This window comes from Moschus berezovskii, chromosome Y (assembly GCF_049115385.1).
Source record: "Moschus berezovskii isolate FMDL1 chromosome Y, NW_MosBer_1.0, whole genome shotgun sequence".
Classification (NCBI taxonomy): Eukaryota; Metazoa; Chordata; class Mammalia; order Artiodactyla; family Moschidae; genus Moschus; species Moschus berezovskii.
Window position 1 is genome coordinate 1,532,176 of NC_142489.1, and position 19,456 is coordinate 1,551,631.

At 42.6% G+C, this 19,456-nt stretch overlaps 1 pseudogene; it reads right to left on the minus strand.

The window, feature by feature from the left end:
- Positions 1-15,714: 15,714 nt before the first annotated feature.
- LOC129563803 (serine/threonine-protein phosphatase 2A 65 kDa regulatory subunit A beta isoform pseudogene) lies at positions 15,715-17,597 on the minus strand (annotated as a pseudogene).
- Between the last annotated feature and the right edge of the window lie 1,859 nt (positions 17,598-19,456).

The following is a 19,456-nucleotide window of genomic DNA, read 5'->3' on the forward strand; positions in this document are numbered from 1 at the left end:
TTGACAAAGGTAGAGCTCCCTTTCTGGGATTGCCCTGTCAGGTTTCCTTATTCAGTAGGTTTCTTTACTCACTAAGTGACTCACTCCTATGTACCAGCCTCATGGTACATAAAGTCTAAATTTGTGGACTGTCAGTGGGTCTGATTTCAGAATAAGATGAATCTTAGTTTGGTCTCTTGGGCTTTCCTTTTCTTAGCTGTTTGACTTTGGGCAAGGTGCACTAGACCTTTCTAAGCCTCCTCAGGATTCTCATTTCACAATGCCTTCCTGACAAAGGTTATATAAAGATTTAATGAAATGAAGGAAGTAATGTGCACTGTAAAACATGGTGCAGATTAGGTGCTCAACATATAGTGGTTTCCTTCTCCTTCCTCATTTTTGTTAAGTAGGATTATAATTTGCCAATATCGTAGTTATCTTGGAAAGAATTTTAAACATTGTTAAATATGAATAACCTTTTCCAAAGTTCTGTTAAGCAGGGGACTGTGTGTTGTGTGTTTCTGTGGTGAGGGTGTGAGTTTGTGTGCTTGTGATTGCCTGTGTATGTGTATAAACTCGAAATTCAGATGAAATGGTAAATCAGTACCGGCCCTAGCTCACTTACAGTGATCTCTAAGTTGCTTCTAAATCAGTCGCTCCAGTTAACCCAATTCTAGACATCTAACTGAAGTGAAGAACTGGAACTGATATCTGGATAATCCAGACGAATATTATTATTAATTATTAATAATATTGACATTATTATTTTCATTCTAAGCCAAGCTGTTAGCATTATATTTATAAAGCATTCCTTCGCAACAGAAACAAAGTGTAAAGTAGGAGCTGCTGCTGCTGCTGCTAAGTCACTTCAGTCGTGTCCGACTCTGTGTGACCCCACAGACAGAAGCCCACCAGGCTCCCCCATCCTTGGGATTCTCCAGGGAAGAACACTGGAGTGGGTTGCCATTTCCTTCTCCAATGTGTGAAAGTGAAAAGTGAAAGTGAAGTCGCTCAGTCGTGTCCGACCCTTAGCGACCCCACAGACTGCAGCCTACCAGGCTCCTCCATCCATGGGATTTTCTAGGCAAGAGTACTGGAGTGGCTTGCCATTGCCTTCTCCGAAAGTAGGAGCAAAGAAGGTATAGTCCCTTTAAACTTAAATAGAAAGCTGTTATTGCAGTTCCACTGTTCCATCTATTGTGAAAATGGAGACCAGAGAAGAAAACACATTTATGTTAATCATCAGGTAGCACGTAGACTTATCCAGATAATTGCCCTAATTTTTCATCCTGGCCTGTGATTGTTTTCTTTTTTCCTGCCTCATAGTTTTGCCTTTTTCTTTGTCACTGTCAGTTTGCACTTCCTGACATCCTCTGTGTCAGCTGGCCACATTATTGACTTTTATTTTTGTGGAGGTCACTTCTGTAGGAGCATCTCTTCAGCTTCTGATTGCCCTCAGTGGAAAGGAATTTGAATAAAAATGTCTGACAGATGCTACTGAGACGGAGGAGGGTTCGCTGGTGGAGAGGTGAATCATAATGTGAAAGCTGTATAACTCAGTTCCCCCAACACCCACTCCAATTTTGGCTCTTTGACAATGCTTTTCTCTTTGAGAAAGAACAGTTTGATCTGAATTCTTATTAGGTTCTGAGCCACCAAATTAGAATCTAATAAGCTCATTTGGAAGGGTTTTGAATTAGCTTTAAACAGACCCACGCTGAGCTCATAGAGGAGACCCTCCTACTCTTTGCAGGCAACCTGTTGTTTGTAGACTTAATTTTCAAAGTCTCTTCTTTGTCTCTTTTCTTACGTTGTGCCCTTTTCTCCCTCTGAATGGACTACTTCTAGCTATATCTTACACTTCTAGGGAGAACTGTGACACATCTTATGTGTGACATTATTTAAGAAAGTCAGAAATTTAGAGAGGAAAAAAAAGACACCTTTCTTCAAAATGAGAAAAACTTGGCTTCTGGAATCTTCCCTTTTGGCATTCTCCAATAGCACCGATTATCTTTTTTTTTTTTTTTACACCTTTTTATTTGTATTAGGGTATTTAACTTATATGCAGAGTACATCATGAGGAACGCTGGGCTGGAAGAAGCACCAGCTGGAATCAAGATTGCCGGGAGAAATATAAAAAACCTCAGATATGCAGATGACACCACCCTTATGGCAGAAAGTGAAGAGGAACTCAAAAGTCTCTTGATGAAAGTGAAAGAGGAGAGTGAAAAGTTTGGCTTGAAGCACAGCATTCAGAAAACGAAGATCATGGCATCTGGTCCCATCACTTCATGGGAAATAGATGGGGAAACAGTGGAAACAGGGTCAGACTTTATTTTGGGAGGCTCCAAAATCACTGCAGATGCTGATTGCAGCCAGGAAATTAAAAGATGCTTACTCCTTGGAAGGAAAGTGATGACCAACCTAGATAGCATATTAAAAAGCAGAGACATTACTTTGCCAACAAAGGTCTGTGTAGTCAAGGCTATGGTTTTTCCAGTGGTCATGTATGGATGTGAGAGTTGGACTGTGAAGAAAGCTGATCGCCGAAGAATTGATGCTTTTGAACTGTGGTGTTGGAGAAGACTCTTGAGAGTCCCTTGGACTGCAAGGAGATCCAACCAGTCCATTCTAGAGGAGATCAATCCTGGGTGTTCATTGGAAGGACTGATGCTAAAACTGAAACTCCAATACTCTGGCCACCTCATGAGATGAGTTGACTCACTGGAAAAGACTCTGATGCTGGGAGGGATTGGGGGTGGGAGGAGATGAGAACGACAGAGAATGAGATGGTTGGATGGCATCACCGACTCGATGGACATGAGTTTGAGTGAACTCCGGGAGCTGGTGATGGACTGGGAGGCCTGGCGTGCTATGATTCATGGGGTCACAAAGAGTCAGACACGACTGAGCGACTGAACTGAACTGAACTGATAGCTGATTAACAATGTTGTGATAGTTTCAGTTAAACAGCGAAGGGACTCAGCCATACATATACATGTATCCATTCTTCCCCAAACTCTCCCCACCCCATACACTGGTTATTTTTAAATGAGAAGTATTTGGGCATAAAAATACTTTCCCAATATATATCATTATCTTGCTTGTGCACGCATGCTCATTTGCTTCAGTTGTGTCCAGCTATGTGTGACCCTATGGACTGTGGCCCACCAGGCTCCTCTGTCCATGGGATTCTCCAGTCAAGAATACTGGAGTGGTTGCCATTACCTTCTCCAGGGGATCTTCCCAACCCAGGTATCGAACACGTATCTCTTACATCTCTTGCATTGGCAGGTGGGCTCTTTACTACTAGCGCCACCTAGGAAGCCCAAACCTTGCTTGTAGATGTACAGAAATGTAAAATTGTTTAGTAAAGTAAGATCCTTGGGTGGTTAGGAGGGGGAAGAAATAGTGCTATGGTCAGCCTGTTGGACCTCTGAGATAGGTGAGGTGATTAGGTGGAGGAGACAAGTTGCCAAGGTGGGTTGGGGTTGACTCTAGGTAGCACAGTCAGTATGCATCTATGGATATCATTTTGTACCTGTGCAAATTTACCTGTAGAGTAGATTCCTAGAAAAGCAACTGCATAGTCAAAGTGTATATACTTTCTTAATTTCCATAGTTATTGCCAAGGTGCTTGATATAAAGTTTGGATCAATTTACATTTCCATGAGCAACATATTCGTAGCACTTAAGACACATTTTTTTTCTCCTTTTCTTTTATCCTCCCCTGGTATGGACAGGAAGTACATGTGAGTCCAATTCTCCTTTCTTGGTAACTAACTTGGTTTACCTCTCAGAAAGCTGTTACTGTTTTTCAGAAGTTCTACCAGTACTTGTCTATGCTGATGTCCTCCATTACCACAGGACACTTGGTGAATTTTACCAACTAAAGAGTCATGTTTCCTCAGCTCAGTGAAAAATTTCCCTTATTTCTTGGATGAGTCTCTCAACTCCATTCTGTTCTCTCTGGAACCCCTGTTAATAGTGCAATGGAACCACTGAATCTACCTACCCTTCTAAGCCTTTTAGTTTTTCTCTTACTCTTCAGCTTTATTTTTCTGCATAGTACTCCAGGAGAACTCCTGATTTTCCTGCTTTTTTATTATGACCTCAGACCATCCAATGAGCTTTTTGAAAGTGGCCATAATATTTAACATTTTCAAGGTCTCAGTTGCTTCTTATTAGAAGCGGACCTGGACTGATTTGGGAAGATGGCAGAGGAATAGGACGGGGCGACCACTTTCTCTCCCATAAATTCAGCAAAAGAACATTTGAACGCTGAGTAAATCCCACAAAACAACTTCTGAATACTGGCAGAGGACATCAGGCACACAGAAAAGCAGCCCATTGTCTTCGAAAGGAGGTAGGAAAGAGTATAAAAGATAAAAAGAGAGACAAAAGAGGGAGGGACGGAGCTCCGTCCCCGGAAGGGAGGCTTTAAAAAAAAGAGAGAGAAGTTTCCAAACACCTGGAAACAGTCACTGGTGAGTCTGTGGCCAGCCTTAGAAACTCAGAGGGCCACATAACTGGGAGAGAAAAGAAATAAATAATTAAAATCCACAGACTAAGTGCCCAGAGGAAACTCTCAGTGGAGAAGTGGTGCAACTGCCCGCACCCCCCACTAGCAAGCAGGGGCTGGGCAGGGAGGCGCCAGCAGCAGTGCTTAGACAGAGGACTGGGCCTGAATGCCCCAAGGGCAAGCTGAGGGCGCCAACGGGAGATAGCTAAGCAGAAGGTGGGATAGCGACCCCACGGAAAGGTGAAAAGCCCACAAAAAGGTGAAAAACCCCAACCTAAGACTCCGCCAGCCCCGCTCACAGAACAAAGGACTGAGTAGAGCAAGCCGGCTGCGGTCAGCGCATCCCCCATCCCCCACCGGGACAGGCAGGGAGGGCAGCCAGCGCCGGAAGGGGCAACCACGGCCCCAGAGAGGCCTCTGATACCAAGTGGCAGGCAGGCTTCATTGCTAACCGAGACTTCTTGGGTTCGGGCCGGTTGATATCTGCCCAGGAAGGTGCGCTGGTTGTACACCCAGAAAACCGAGCGGCAGGGACCGGGGAGGCGATAAGTCGCAGCAACCACACTCACCAAACGCCTGGTCACCTGAGCTGCTGGGACCGGGGAAGGCACAAAATGCAGGCCCAGCAAAGTCTGCGCCTTTGTGGGGTACCCAAGGACCTGAACCTGAGCCGCTCAAACCTGGGAAGTGCATGCAACCCAGCGCCAGCCGCGGACAGTTCCCAACAGAGCAACCTAGAGCCTGAGCAGCATAAACAGGGAAAGCACACACGTCGCGAGCGGGGGCAAACCCAGCACCATCCACCAGAACACCGACACAAGCTTCCCTAACCAGGGAACCCTGACAAGTCACCCGTCCAACCCCACACACAGAGAGGAAACTACATAATTAAGAAAACTCCACAAACTGTCAGGAGACGGAAAGGCCACCCTAAGCACAGCAGTATAAGTAAGATGAAGAGGCAGAGAAATACCCAGCAAGTAAAGGAACAGGATAAATGCCCACCAACACAAACAAAAGAGGAAGATATAGGGAATCTATCTGATAAAGAATTTCGAATTTTGATGGTGAAAATGATTCAAAATCTTGAAAGCAAAATGGAGTTACAGATAAATAACCTGGAGAAAAGGATTGAGAAGATGGAAGAAAGTTTTAATAAGGACTTAGAGGAAATAAAAAAGAGTCAATATACAATGAATAATGCAATAGATGAGATCAGAAACACTCTGGAGGGAACAAACAGTAGAATAACAGAGGCAGAAGACAGGATAAGTGAGCTAGAAGATAGAATTGTAGAAATAAATGAAACAGAGAGGGAAAAAGAAAAAAGAATTAAAAGAAATGAGGACAATATTAGAGACCTTTGGGACAATGTTAAATGCCCCAACATTCGAATCATAGGAGTCCCAGAAGAAGAAGACAGAAAGACCATGAGAGAATACTTGAGGAGATAATAGTTGAAAACTTCCCTAAAATGGGGAAAGAAATAATCACCCAAGTCCTAGAAACCCAGAGAGTCCCAAACAAGAAAAACCCAAGGCGAAATACTACAGGACACATATTAATCAAATTAACAAAGATCAAACACAAAGAACAAATATTAAAAGCAGCAAGGGAAAAGCAACAAATAACACATAAGGGGATTCCCATAAGGATAACAGCTGATCTTTCAACAGAAACTCTTCAGGCCAGGAGGGAATGGCAGGACATACTTAAAGTGATGAAAGAAAGTAACCTACAGCCCAGATTACTGTACCCAGCAAGGATCTCATTCAAATATGAAGGAGAAATCAAAAGCTTTACAGACAAGCAAAAGCTGAGAGAATTCAGCATCACCAAACCAGCTCTCCAACAAATGCTAAAGGATCTTCTCTAGACAGGAAACACAGAAAGGGTGTATAAACTCAAACCCAAAGCAATAAAGAAAATGGCAACGGGATCATACTTATCAATAATCACCTTAAACGTAAATGGGTTGAATGCCCCAACCAAAAGACAAAGGCTGGCTGAATGGATACAAAAACAAGACCCCCATATATGTTGTCTACAAGAGACCCACCTCAAAATGAGGGACACATACAGGCTGAAAGTGAAGGGCTGGAAAAAGATATTCCACGCAAATAGAGAACAAAAGAAAGCAGGAGTAGTAATACTCGTATCAGATAAAATAGATTTTAAAACAAAGGCTGTGAAAAGAGACAAAGAAAGAAACTACATAATGATCAAAGGCTCAATCCAAGAAGAAGATATAACAATTCTAAATATTTATGTACCCAACATAGGAGCACCACAATATGTAAGACAATCACTAACAAGTATGAAAGGGGAAATTAACAACAACACAATAATAGTGGGAGACTTTAATACCCCACTCACACCTATGGATAGATCAACTAAACAGAAAATTAACAAGGAAACACAAACTTTAAATGATACACTAGACCACTTAGACCTAATAGATATCTATAGGACATTTCACCCCAAAACAATGAATTTCACCTTTTTCTCAAGTGCACATGGAACCTTTTCCAGGATAGACACATCCTGGGCCATAAATCTAGCCTTGGTAAATTCAAAAAAATTGAAATCATTCCAAGCATCTTTTCTGACCACAATGCAGTAAGATTAGATCTCAATTACAGGAGAAAAGCTATTAAAAATGCCAATATATGGAGGCTGAACAACAAGCTGCTGAATAATGAAAATCATAGAAGAAATCAAAAGAGAAATCAAAATATGCATAGAAATGAATGAAAATGAAAACACAACAACCCAAAACCTCTGGGACACTGTAAAAGCAGTGCTAAGGGGAAGGTTCATAGCAATACAGGCATACCTGAAGAATCAAGAAAAAAGTCAATTAAATAACCTAACTCTACATCTAAAGAAACTAGAAAAGGAAGAAATGAAAAACCCCAGGGTTAGCAGAAGGAAAGAAATCTTAAAAATTAGGGCAGAAATAAATGCAAAAGAAACAAAAGAGACCATAGCAAAAATCAACAAAGCCAAAAGCTGGTTCTTTGAGAAGGTAAATAAAATTGACAAACCACTAGCCAGACGCATCAAGAAACAAAGGGAGAAGAAACAAATCAATAAAATTAGAAATGAAAATGGAGAGATCACAACTGACAACACAGAAATAAAAAGGATTATTAGGATTATTAGAGAATATTATCAGCAATTATATGGCAATAAAATGGATAACTTGGAAGAAATGGACAAATTCTTAGAAAAATACAACTTTCCAAAACTGAACCAGGAAGAAATAGAAAATCTGAACAGACCCATCACAAGCACGGAAATTGAAACTGTAATCAGAAATCTTCCAGCAAGCAAAAGCCCAGGTCCAGATGGCTTCACAGCTGAATTATTCCAAAAATTTAGAGAAGAGCTAACACCTATCCTACTCAAATTCTTCCAGAAAATTGCTGAGGAAGGGAAACTTCCAAACTCATTCTATGAGGCCACCATCACCCTAATCCCCAAACCCGGTAAAGATCCCACAAAAAAAGAAAACTACAGGCCAATATCACTGATGAACATAGATGCAAAAATCCTTAACAAAATTCTAGTAATCAGAATCCAACAACACATTAAGAAGATCATACATCATGACCAAGTGGGCTTTACCCCAGGAATGCAAGGATTCTTCAATATCCGCAAATCAATCAACGTAACACACCACATTAACAAACTGAAAAATAAAAATCATATGATTATCTCAATAGACTCAGAGAAAGCCTTTGACAAAATTCAACATCCATTTTTGATAAAAATCCTCCAGGAGATGGGAATAGAAAGGACATACCTCAACATAATAAAAGCTATATATGACAAACCCACAGCAAACATTATCCTCAATGGTGAAAAACTGAAAGCATTTCCCCTAATGTCAGGAATGACAAGGGTGCCCACTCTCACCACTACTGTTCAGCATAGTTCTGGAAGTTTTGGCCACAGCAATCAGAGCAGAAAAATACATAAAAGGAATCCATATTGGAAAAGAAGAAGTAAAACTTTCACTGTTCGCTGATGACATGATCCTCTACACAGAAAACCCTAAAGACTGTACCAGAAAACTACTAGAGCTAATCAATGAATACAGTAAAGTTGCAGGATATAAAATCAACACACAGAAATCCCTTGCATTCCTATACACTAATAATGAGAAAATAGAGAAATTAAGGAAACTACTCCATTCACTGTTGCAAAGAAAAGAATTAAATACTTAGGAATATATCTACCTAAGGAAACAAAAGACCTGTACATAGAAAACTATAGAACACTGCTGAAAGTAATCAAAGAGGACATTGATAGATGGAGAAATATAACGTGTTCGTGGATTGGAAGAATAAATATTGTGAAAATGAGTATACTACCCAAAGTAATTTATACATTCAATGCAATCCCTGTCAAACTACCAAAGACATTTTTCACAGAGCTAGAACAAATAATCTCACAATTTGTATGGAAATACAAAAAGCCTCGAATAGCCAAAGCAATCTTGAGGAAGAAGAATGGAACTGGGGGAATCAACCTGCCGGACTTCAGGCTCTACTACAAAGCCACAGTCATCAAGACAGTATGGTACTGGCATAAAGACAGAAATATAGATCAATGAAACAAAATAGAAAGCCCAGAGATAAATCCACACACCTATGGACACCTTATCTTTGACAAAGGAGGCAAGAATATAAAATGGAGAAAACAGTCTCTTAAACAAGGGGTGCTGGGAAAACTGGTCAGCCACTTGTAAAAGAATCAAACTAGATCACTTCCTAACACCATACACAAAAATAAACTCAAAATGAATTAAAGATCTAAAGGTAAGACCAGAAACTATAAAACTCCTAGAGGAGAACATAGGCAAAACACTCTCCGACATAAATCACAGCAGGATCCTCCAAGACCCACCTCCCAGAATATTGGAAATAAAAGCAAAAATAAATAAATGGGACCTAATTAAAATCAAAAGCTTCTGCACAGCAAAGGAAACTATAAGCAAGGTGAAAAGGCAGCCTTCAGAATGGGACAAAATAATAGCAAATGAAACAACTGACAAAGAATTAATCTCCAAAATATACAAGCAACTCCTGCAGCTCAATTCCAGAAAAATAAATGACCCAATCAAAAAATGGGCCAAAGAACTAAGCAGACATTTCTCCAAAGAAGACATACAGATGGCTAACAAACACATGAAAAGATGCTCAACATCACTCATAATCAGAGAAATGCAAATCAAAACCACAATGAGATACCATTTCACACCAGTCAGAATGGCTGCTATCCAAAAGTCTACATGTAATAAATGCTGGAGAGGGTGTGGAGAAAAGGGAACTCTCTTACACTGTTGGTGGGAAGTACAGCCACTATGGAGAACAGTGTGGAGATTCCTTAAAAAACTGGAAATAGAACTGCCATATGATCCAGCAATTGCACTCCTGGGCATACACACCGAGGAAACCAGAATTGAAAGAGACACATGTACTCCAATGTTCATCGCAGCGCTGTTTATAATAGCCAGGAAGCAACCTAGATGTCCATCTGCAGACAAATGGATAAGAAAGCTGTGGTACATATACACAATGGAGTATTACTCAGCCATTAAAAAGAATGCATTTGAATCAGTTCTAATGAGGCGGATGAAACTGGAGCCTATTATACAGAGTGAAGTAAGCCAGAAAGAAAAACACCAATACAATATACGAATGCATATATATGGAATTTAGAAAGATGGTAACCTTAACCCTGTATACGAGACAGCAAAAGAGACACAGGTGTATAGAACAGTCTTTGGGACTCTGTGGGAGAAGTTGATGGTGGGATGATTTCAGAGAATGGCACTGAAACATGTATATTATCATATGTGAAACGAATCACCAGTCCAGGCTCGATGCATGATACAGGATGCTTGGGGCTGGTGCACTTGGATGAACCAGAGGGATGGGATGGGGAGGGAGGTGGGAGGGGGGTTCAGGATGGGGAACGCATGTACACCCGGGGCAGATTCATGTCAATGTATGGCAAAACCAACCAATATAATATTGTAAAGTAATTAGCCTCCAATAAAAACAAAATTAAAAAAAAAAAAGAAGCAGCGGACCTGGATAGGGCATGATTGCTGCTTGACCCAGGCTGTCCGAAGCTCCTTCTCTGTCCTTGCAATATATGCTCCATCCTCTGGTCTTTTCGCACAAGCCATTTCAAGGACACAGCCTTGAGAGAGTCAGGTGTGTTAAGGCTGGACAGCATACGTGACCGAACCTATTAAGGTCTCTATATAGACTTTTAAGCTTCCAGCAAGTGTGAATGGAGATCTAGTCATTTCATGGTGCCCAGACAAGCCTCCTGGGTAATTCCCTTGCTGCTTAACCCTGCCACCTACCAGTCTGGAGTGCCTGTTTTTTTTTTTTTTTTTGGTCTTTCCTTGCCCTCCCTGTACCAGGACTGTTTTCAGATTTCACCCAGGGAAGTTCCTTTTTTAGGGAAGCCTGTTATTTCTAAATGAATTTAAACCACACTGAAAACTTACATTTATTTTCTTTTTCCTGTGCTGACACTGTTTCTTGTGAAGTTAATTTTTCTGGTTGTTGAGTTTGGTAGTTTTCTTTCATTTTGTTGATTTTCCTCTAATGTATGAGGGTTCCTGGTGTTCTGTCCATATTTATACATAATTGCCACTCCAGTACTAATGCCTAGAAAATCCTATGGATGGAGGAGCCTGGTAGGCTGCAGTCCGTGGGGTCACTGAGGGTCGGACACTACTGAGCGACTTCACTTTCACTTTTCACTTTCACACATTGGAGAAGGAAATGGCAACCCACTCCAGTGTTCTTGCCTGGAGAATCCCAGGGATGGGGGAGCCTGGTGGGCTTCCGTCTATGGGGTCACACAGAGTCGGACACGACTGAAGTGATTTAGCAGCAGCAGCAGCCGCCCTTGATTTATCCTTATTGGTTAGTTCAAGCTTAGTTTCCTAAGAGAGAATCTCCATTTCCTTGATAATGGGTAAATGATAGTGATTCTCAATCCAGCACTCAGTGAGGGAGGCAGGGGCTATATGGCTGCGTGCCCTTTCATTTAGGGTGTATGGGGAGCTTGTTCCTTGGGTGCAGGGTCTTTTCTTTCCTCATAATGGCTTTACATGACTCATGGCAATGTCCTCTTTCTCTTACCACAAGGGACATTCTGGGGGACTTGTCAAAACTCTCGTGTTATACGCAGAGTTGTTCTAAATTCTTCAGTGTGTGCTCACTCAGTCATGTCTGACTCCTTGCCATTCTCTAGACTGCAGCACACCAAGTTCCTCTGTCCACAGTATTTTCCAGGTGAGAATAGAGTCTGTAGCAAATGCCACAGTCATGGTTCTGTGGTTAGGGGATCAGTCCAGCTCCTTTCTATTCCTTTAATCACCTGTTTACTTACTGCCTCTTCCTTTTCCAAACCTCCATGGCTCTAGTTTGGGGATTATCTCAGGCTTCTGAGAAAATTCACGTTTTCTTGCATGTTCCTCCCTTTTGTCCTGATAAGTTTACAATTTCTTTAATAGTGTTTAGATTTTCTGTCAGTTTGACTTGATTTATGTCTTTCTTTACTGCTCTGGTCCTCTGATGATACCTTGCTCAACTTTCTAGCACTAATATAGATTTATTTGTATGTTCTCTTTCTCCTGTACTTTTAATAGGATTCAAAAACAGAGGCAGTTGTACATATGTTTGTGTGTTCTGTATGACTAGTGAAATAATTTTGGTTTTCCAAGTTTGTAGCCATTTTAGGAGAACTATAATATTTTTCCTAGCTTTAATGAAGCATGTCTGACAACTAAAAATTATATATATTTAAAGTTACATGATGTTTTGATGTATGTATACATTGTGAAATGATCACCTCCATCAAGGTCATTAACATATCCATCAACTCATATAGTTACCATTTGTGTTAGTTAAGAAAACTTAAGATCTATTCTCTTAGCAAATTTCAAGTATGCAATACTATATTTTTAACTATAGTCACCATACAATACATTAGATCTCCAGAACATATTCATCCTGCATAACTGAAAGTATGTACCCTTTGACCAATAGCCCCAGTTCCCTCCCACCCTTTGCACCACCAGCCCCTGGCCACCACCATGCTACTTTCTACTTTTATGAGTTCACTTTTTAGATTCCACATATGAGTGAGATAATGCAGTATTTTTCTCTGTCTGGCTTATTTCACTAACCATAATGTCTTCCACTTTCATGTGTTGCTGCAAATGACAGAATTTCCTTCTTTTTACAGAATAATATTCCATACATGTACCACATTTTCATTATCCATTCATCAAGTGTTGATGGACACTTGAGTTGTTTCCATATCTGGACTATTGCAAACGATGCTGCGATCAGTGTAGAAGTGTGGATATCTCTTGGAGATAGAGATAAATCTAGTATTTTAAAGACCAGTCTGCCTCTCTAATTTCTGAGGTAATATTTAGAATTCTTTTTTAGATTACCCCTCAACATAATTTGAAATCATCACTTGTGTAATTGATACTTACACAGAGAAGTGGCAGGGCCAGAATTTTACCAAAATTATACTTTCACTTCTCATAATCTAATTTTCAACTCTTAGATTCTCATTTCACAGTCAAAATGCCAAAAGGGGGGAATATTGTCTACCGTAGGTTTTAAACACAATTTATGAAAAATAATACCTACTTATTTGCTCTTCATTACTTTAACCTTTGTAGGAATGTATTATTTATCACCTACCACAATTTAGACTGAGGAACAAAACAAGCTCATGGACCCTATGACTCATGTTGTTTTGTGATAACATATTGGCTCAGGTTTAGACTGCAGCTTTATTAAGAATCCCTATGCTCCTCTGAAGAATTGCCTCGATTTTTTTTAAAGCAGGCAAAGCCCTTTAAATCTATAAAAGATGCTAAAATTATGATCGATTCTTATGATTTTATAAATCTCCAATCTTTTTTCTCATTTTAAAATGGAAAAGCACATTGACTTTTGGGAAGTGGAGATGTAGGAACATTCATATTTAGTTAGGTGGAGAGAGAAGATTATGAATTGAAATTTCAAAGCCATATTTTAGTCAAGGGTAATGGAAATTTAGAGCAAAAAGGCATCTTTAGATAGCTTTCTGGTGATGTGTGAAGAGCAGAGAACTGAAGTCAGAAAACCTGAGGCTGACTTCCTCCTTTCCACTTTCTCACTGTGTGACCCAACTCATGGCATAAATTCTTTAAACTCTATTTCCTCATCTGTGAAAGTAAGAAAATCCCTGCCTTATAAATTGTATTGTTTTTGTCAGGATGAAATGATTCAGTATACAAAAAGTCTATTGGGAACTATGAGCTCCTGTTCAAATGTATGATGATTACTTTTTTATGAAGGAGAAAACAAACCCCTGTTCATCAAGTGCTGTGCTTAGTAACTCAGTTGTGTCCGACTCTGTGACCCCATGGACTGTGGCCCGCCAGCTTTGCTGCCCATGGGGATCCTCCAGAAAGAAAACTGGAGTGGGTAGCCATTTCCTTCTCCAGGGGAACTTCCCAACCCAGGAATAGAACCCAGGTCTCCCACAATGCAAGCGGATTCTTTACCGTATGAGCCAACAGAGAAGCCCAAGAATACTGTAGTAGGTAGCCTATCCCTTCTCCAGGGGAATCTTCCAGACCCAGGAATTAAACTGGGGTCTTCTGTATTCCAGGTGGATTCTTTACCAGCTGAGCTACCATTACCAGTGGTAGACCCAGGTCTCCTAAATCAGTCTGATAAGTCTTTCCAACTGGAGCATAACTTTTAAAATGTGCTCATCTGCTTAGCTACTCAGAGACCTTACCAGAACTCTAAAGTTATGCCACTCTCCATAAAGACCTGAACTTCTGAATCTTACTTAGTAATGTCTTTTTGCGGGTAAGAGGAAGCAACTGGTTTAATTTGATGGGTCTTGTTCTGTCTGTTGTGGCCTAAACCACCTAAGCTGGTCCTTTTTTTTTCCTATTTTTTACCAGGTATGCCATGATAAAAATCTTCAATTTATACCTAGAGTGGTATTTCCCTGCCTTAAATCAGCTTCGTAACATAATTTTCTGACACACTTCTTACATGGATCATTTTTTTAGAAAATATTAATTTTGGGGAATTCCCCAACAATCCAGTGGATAAGACTGCGAGCTTTCATTGCCAAGGGAGCCAGTTAGATCCCTGGTCCAGGAACTAAGTTCCCTCAAGCTCCATGATGCAGGGGGAAAAAAAATTAATTGATTAATTTGGAGCCAAGCACTGCAGAAAAGGCTTCTATTTTTTCATTCTTATTTAATAGACTATATAGAGTTTCCCAGTCACATTTTACTTTGCCAAATGTTCGTGAAATTCATGGGTATTTGGTTATCTTTTATAGCTGCTTCCACAAAGTATCAAAAAGAGTAGATGATGACTTTCCACCTCAGTCTAAACTTAGCTGGAACAAAGTGGTCCCAGTTCTCTCCAAAAGTTCTCCAGAAAATAAGATGGAAGAGGAATGCCTCATGTTTAATGGAATTATTTAGGTTCGTTAAATAAAAGGGTCCAGGATAAGGAAATTGAATCCACAGATTCAAGATACAGTTAATTGAGGCTTACAATGTTATGCATTTAAGCAGATGTAGGAAAACAGGCAATAACTCATTCAAATAGATAAAAGGTGAATATTCACGTCCAGCTAAAGAGACGCAAGGGAGAAAAATATGAAAACGTGACAATCTTTTCACATTTTTTTAGGACAATAATGATGCAAATTAGGAAGTTTGGAAGGTGATAAAACAGTAAGAATCCTTGTGATTTGTAGAAAGAGCTACCTTTTTTGGGGGGGAAACATGTATTTTCCCATGAATCTATTTTCATTATTTTTTAAAAATTTCTAGACCTTTATTTCTCTGGAAAAGAGGGTAAAAGGAATAAAATAAAACTGGCACAGTTGACACAAACAACCCACTGAGGGGGAAGGAAGGGAGGTAGAGAAATCGATGGGGAAGGGGTCCCCTTCATAACAGCAGGAGCCTGCAATCTGGGATGCCAGCACCTCCTCCCAGCGTAGCAGAAACAACCCTTCCTCCTGGGCTCTCTGCCCTGTCCCACCTTGGGCACCCCCAACCCCGTGGGAGTGGACGGTGAGAAGTTGGATTCCCAGGCTGGGGCCAGCAACCGTGCTAGGGGAGGGGCCTGGGGTCAGAACATGCAAAGGGAGTGACAGCCAAGGGTACTGTCTCTCCAAGGGAGGGACTTGGGGGAGGAAGGGGGAGAGTGGATACCAGAGGCTGGCGTTGGCTCCTCATCCAGCATCAGACGAGAGACAGCATAGTCATAGCCTCCTCAGCAAAGTACTTGACATCCACGTCCTGGTCCTGGGTCAGCTTCTCCAGGATGGGCTTGACCTCAGTCTGCAGCGTGCTGTTGTCCAGGATGAACCCGATCTCCTGAAGGCACTTGGCCACGTTGAAGCGGACATTGGCGACAGGGTCCCCAGCCATATACAGCACTGTGGGCAGCATGTGCTTGGTGGTGATATCCTGCCCACAGACCTTAGACAGCACATTGATACAGAAGAGTGTAGTCATGCGGTGCAGGTAGTTAGGTTCCTCAGACAGGGTCAGGACCCTGGGGATGATCATGGCAAGGGCCCATTCCTTCCCAAACTGCTCCACCAGCTTCTTCAGGTTGTTGGTGGCTGCCTCGCGGATGGCATAGACATGATCCAGAAGCCAGGACATGCACAAAGAGTGGAGCTGCGCATCAAAGAACTCCAGCCCAAACTGTCCAGCCAGCAGAGGCATGTACTCAACGATGGCCAGACGCACCCGCCACTTGGCATCCTCCGCAAGCTCCATGATGGTGGGGAGCAGGAACTGGGACAGCTGCTGGATGCCGATCACCTCTTTCATGCAATTGAGGTTGGAGATGATGTTCAGCCGCACATCCGGGCACTCATCCTTTAGCAGCACCAGGAAGAGGGGCATAAGGTGCTCGATGGTGTTATCTTTGCCCAGGATGGGGCAGAGGCCCATGATGACGGAGGCCAGGGCAGACCTGACATGCTGGTTGGGGTCTGAGACCAGCTCCTTGCTGCAGGGCATGATCTTGGTCAGGATCACATTTTCACGATAGTCAGCAGAGAGATTTTCACAGAATTCTTTGAGCTTGTGGGAGGCGGCGGCCCTCACCTCGGCCTCACAGTCTTGCATGAGGTTCTGGAAGGCAGGGACCAGGTCTGTCTTGGTGATCTCAGACCCCACTATTGTCTGGAGATCTGTGAATCTGTCGGCCACCATGTAACGGACGCGCCAGGATGTGTCCTCGGCAGCCTGGCACAGAGTGATCATCACCAGGGCCTCCAGGACCTCCTGGGGCAGGAGCTGGGCGATATTAATGCACACTTCCACCATTAGCAGCCGCACCGAATCCTGCTCGTCAGAGGCCAGGTTGGAGAATATGGGGATGATCTCCCTCTTGATGTCATCCATCTCAAGCACCTTGGCGAAATCCCCCAGGTTGGAGGCTGCTGCACACCGCACCAAGAGGCTGTCATCTGAGCACAAGTCCCGGAAGCACTGTAGAAGTTCTGCTTTGATGGCAACGGACATGCCAGGGTAGCAGACGGAGAAAAGGCTGCAGGCTGAGATGCGAGGGGTGACCAAGTCGCTGCGCACCAGCCGCTTCACGAGCGGCACAAAGTGGTCCTTGAGATGGGCGGGTGAGTGCTCATGCGAGATGGCCCGCAGGGACGCCACCGCCCTGTCCCGCACTATGACCTCCCTCACCGCGGCCAGCAACTCTAGGGGTGGCAGCAGGTAGTGAACATACTCGGGACCTCCGACCAGAGGGGTGAAGGTGCCCAGCTGCTCCGCCAGGGCCAAGAGGACCTCGTCCTCATCGTTTAGGACGTCTATAATGAGGGGCAGAAGCTCACTGCGTGTCTTTTCGACTCCAAGGGCCAAGGCAATGATGGACAGCTTCTTGATGCTGTTGACGCGAAGCTGAATATCCTCGTTCTGGAGCTCGTCTATAAGGATCGAGATGGGGTTGAGAGAGTCATCTCCGTCAGCTGCCGCCATCTTCGTTCCTCTCAGACTGCAGCCAGCGCTTCGCTAAAACGGGGATAGGGAATGGCTGGACTGGGAGGCGTGGGGATGCCTGAGCCAATTTACAGGGACTCCCCCACAGTCATTGGCCACGTTACGCCGTGCTGAGCCTGCGTTTCATTTCATTTGTCCAAACAAACGAAGTCCCACCTACCACCCACTTGCTATTGGCTGAAGGGACTAGGTTAGCTTTGCAGGAGCCTGGGGCGGGGTTGGGAGGAGTGCAGGATGGGAGGGGCTCATACGCAGCGCACGGCGGGGGGTGTGTGTGTGTGAGGGCGGGGGACGCACAGAAGTTGTGGGGGGAGTGGGGCGGGGCTTCCCTGCACCCGCTATGGTAAAGAGTCCGCTTACATCGCAGGAGACTGTGGTTTGATCCCTAGCTCGGGATGATCCCCTGGAGAGGGGAATGGCTACCCACTCCAGTATTCTTGCCTAGAGAATTCCATGGACAGAGGAGCCTGGCCTCTGGGGTGTTAGGTACAGTCCATTTGGTGGCAGAGTCGAACACGACTTAGTGACTGACGCACAAACACATAGGAGAGGAGGATTCTATTTTCATTATTAATTAGAAAACTTCACGTGCAAATGATCTGGATATCTGCTTATTATCAAGAAGAAAGACTTAAATTTAAAATGAACTTTTAATTTTAGAATAGTTTCAGATTTCAGAGAAATTATTATGGTAGTACAAAGGGTTCTCAAATATTCCACACCAGTTTTCCTTTTTGTAACATCTTATCTTGGTGTGGTACTTTGTTCACAAAGGGCGAATCAGTATTCATATATTAGTGTTAACTGAAGTCTATTCTTTATTCAGATTCGTTTGCTCTTCTTTATCTGATATCCTTTTTCTGTTCCTAGATCCCACCCAGGAGTATCACATTACATTTTGTTGTCATGTCTCCTCTAGACTATGATAGGGTCTCAAACTTTTCTTGTTTTTCATGACTTTGACAGTTTTGAGGAATACTATTCAGGTGTTTTGTAGAATGTCCCTTACTTGAGATGTGTTTAACGTTTATCTTAGGGCTAGACTGAGGTTGTGTATCCTTGGGAAGAAGACCACAGAGGTAAAATGCCATTTTTGTTTCCTCGTTGTAGAGTTGCTCTTTCTACCCCTTTCTGTACTGTGGTCTTTGGAAGAAATTGACTCCACACTTACGGTGTAGGGAGGAAAGACTGAATTTTAACTGTAATAGAAAAAATTATTATCATTGGCAAACATTCTAATCAGAAAGAGATTAATATCATAAGTGCATTTGGCAGGCTCCTTTGACCAGTAAACTTAGAGATGTGTATTTTGTGGCTAACATCTTAGTAGGCAAAATGGGCGGCCCTATTTCTTAGAACCAGACTCTTCTTTAGGGCAATTTCTTTGTCTTGGGAGGTGGCCTGAAATTTTAATTTACTGCTGCTACCAGTGGTGGGCTACAGTCCATAGGGTCACACAGAATCAGACATGCCTGAAGCACACACGCTTCCACCACTTCTCAGAGATATTTCAGGTCTTACACACTCTTATGTCACACGTGAGCAAACAGCAAAATCACCTCATTGTTGTTGTTTAGTCACCTAGTCATTTCCAAGACTTTTGTGACCCCATAGACTGTAGCCCACCAGGCATCTCTGTCCATGGGATTTCATAGGCAAGAATACTGGAGTGGGTAGCCATTTCTTTTCCAGGGTTTCTTCACAACCCAGGGATAGAACCTAGGTCTCTCAAATTTCCGGGTGATTCATTACTGTCTGAGCCACCAGGGAAGCCCGAGAATACTGCAGTGCATAGCCTATCCCTTCTCCAGGGGAATCTTCCAGACCCAGGAATCGAA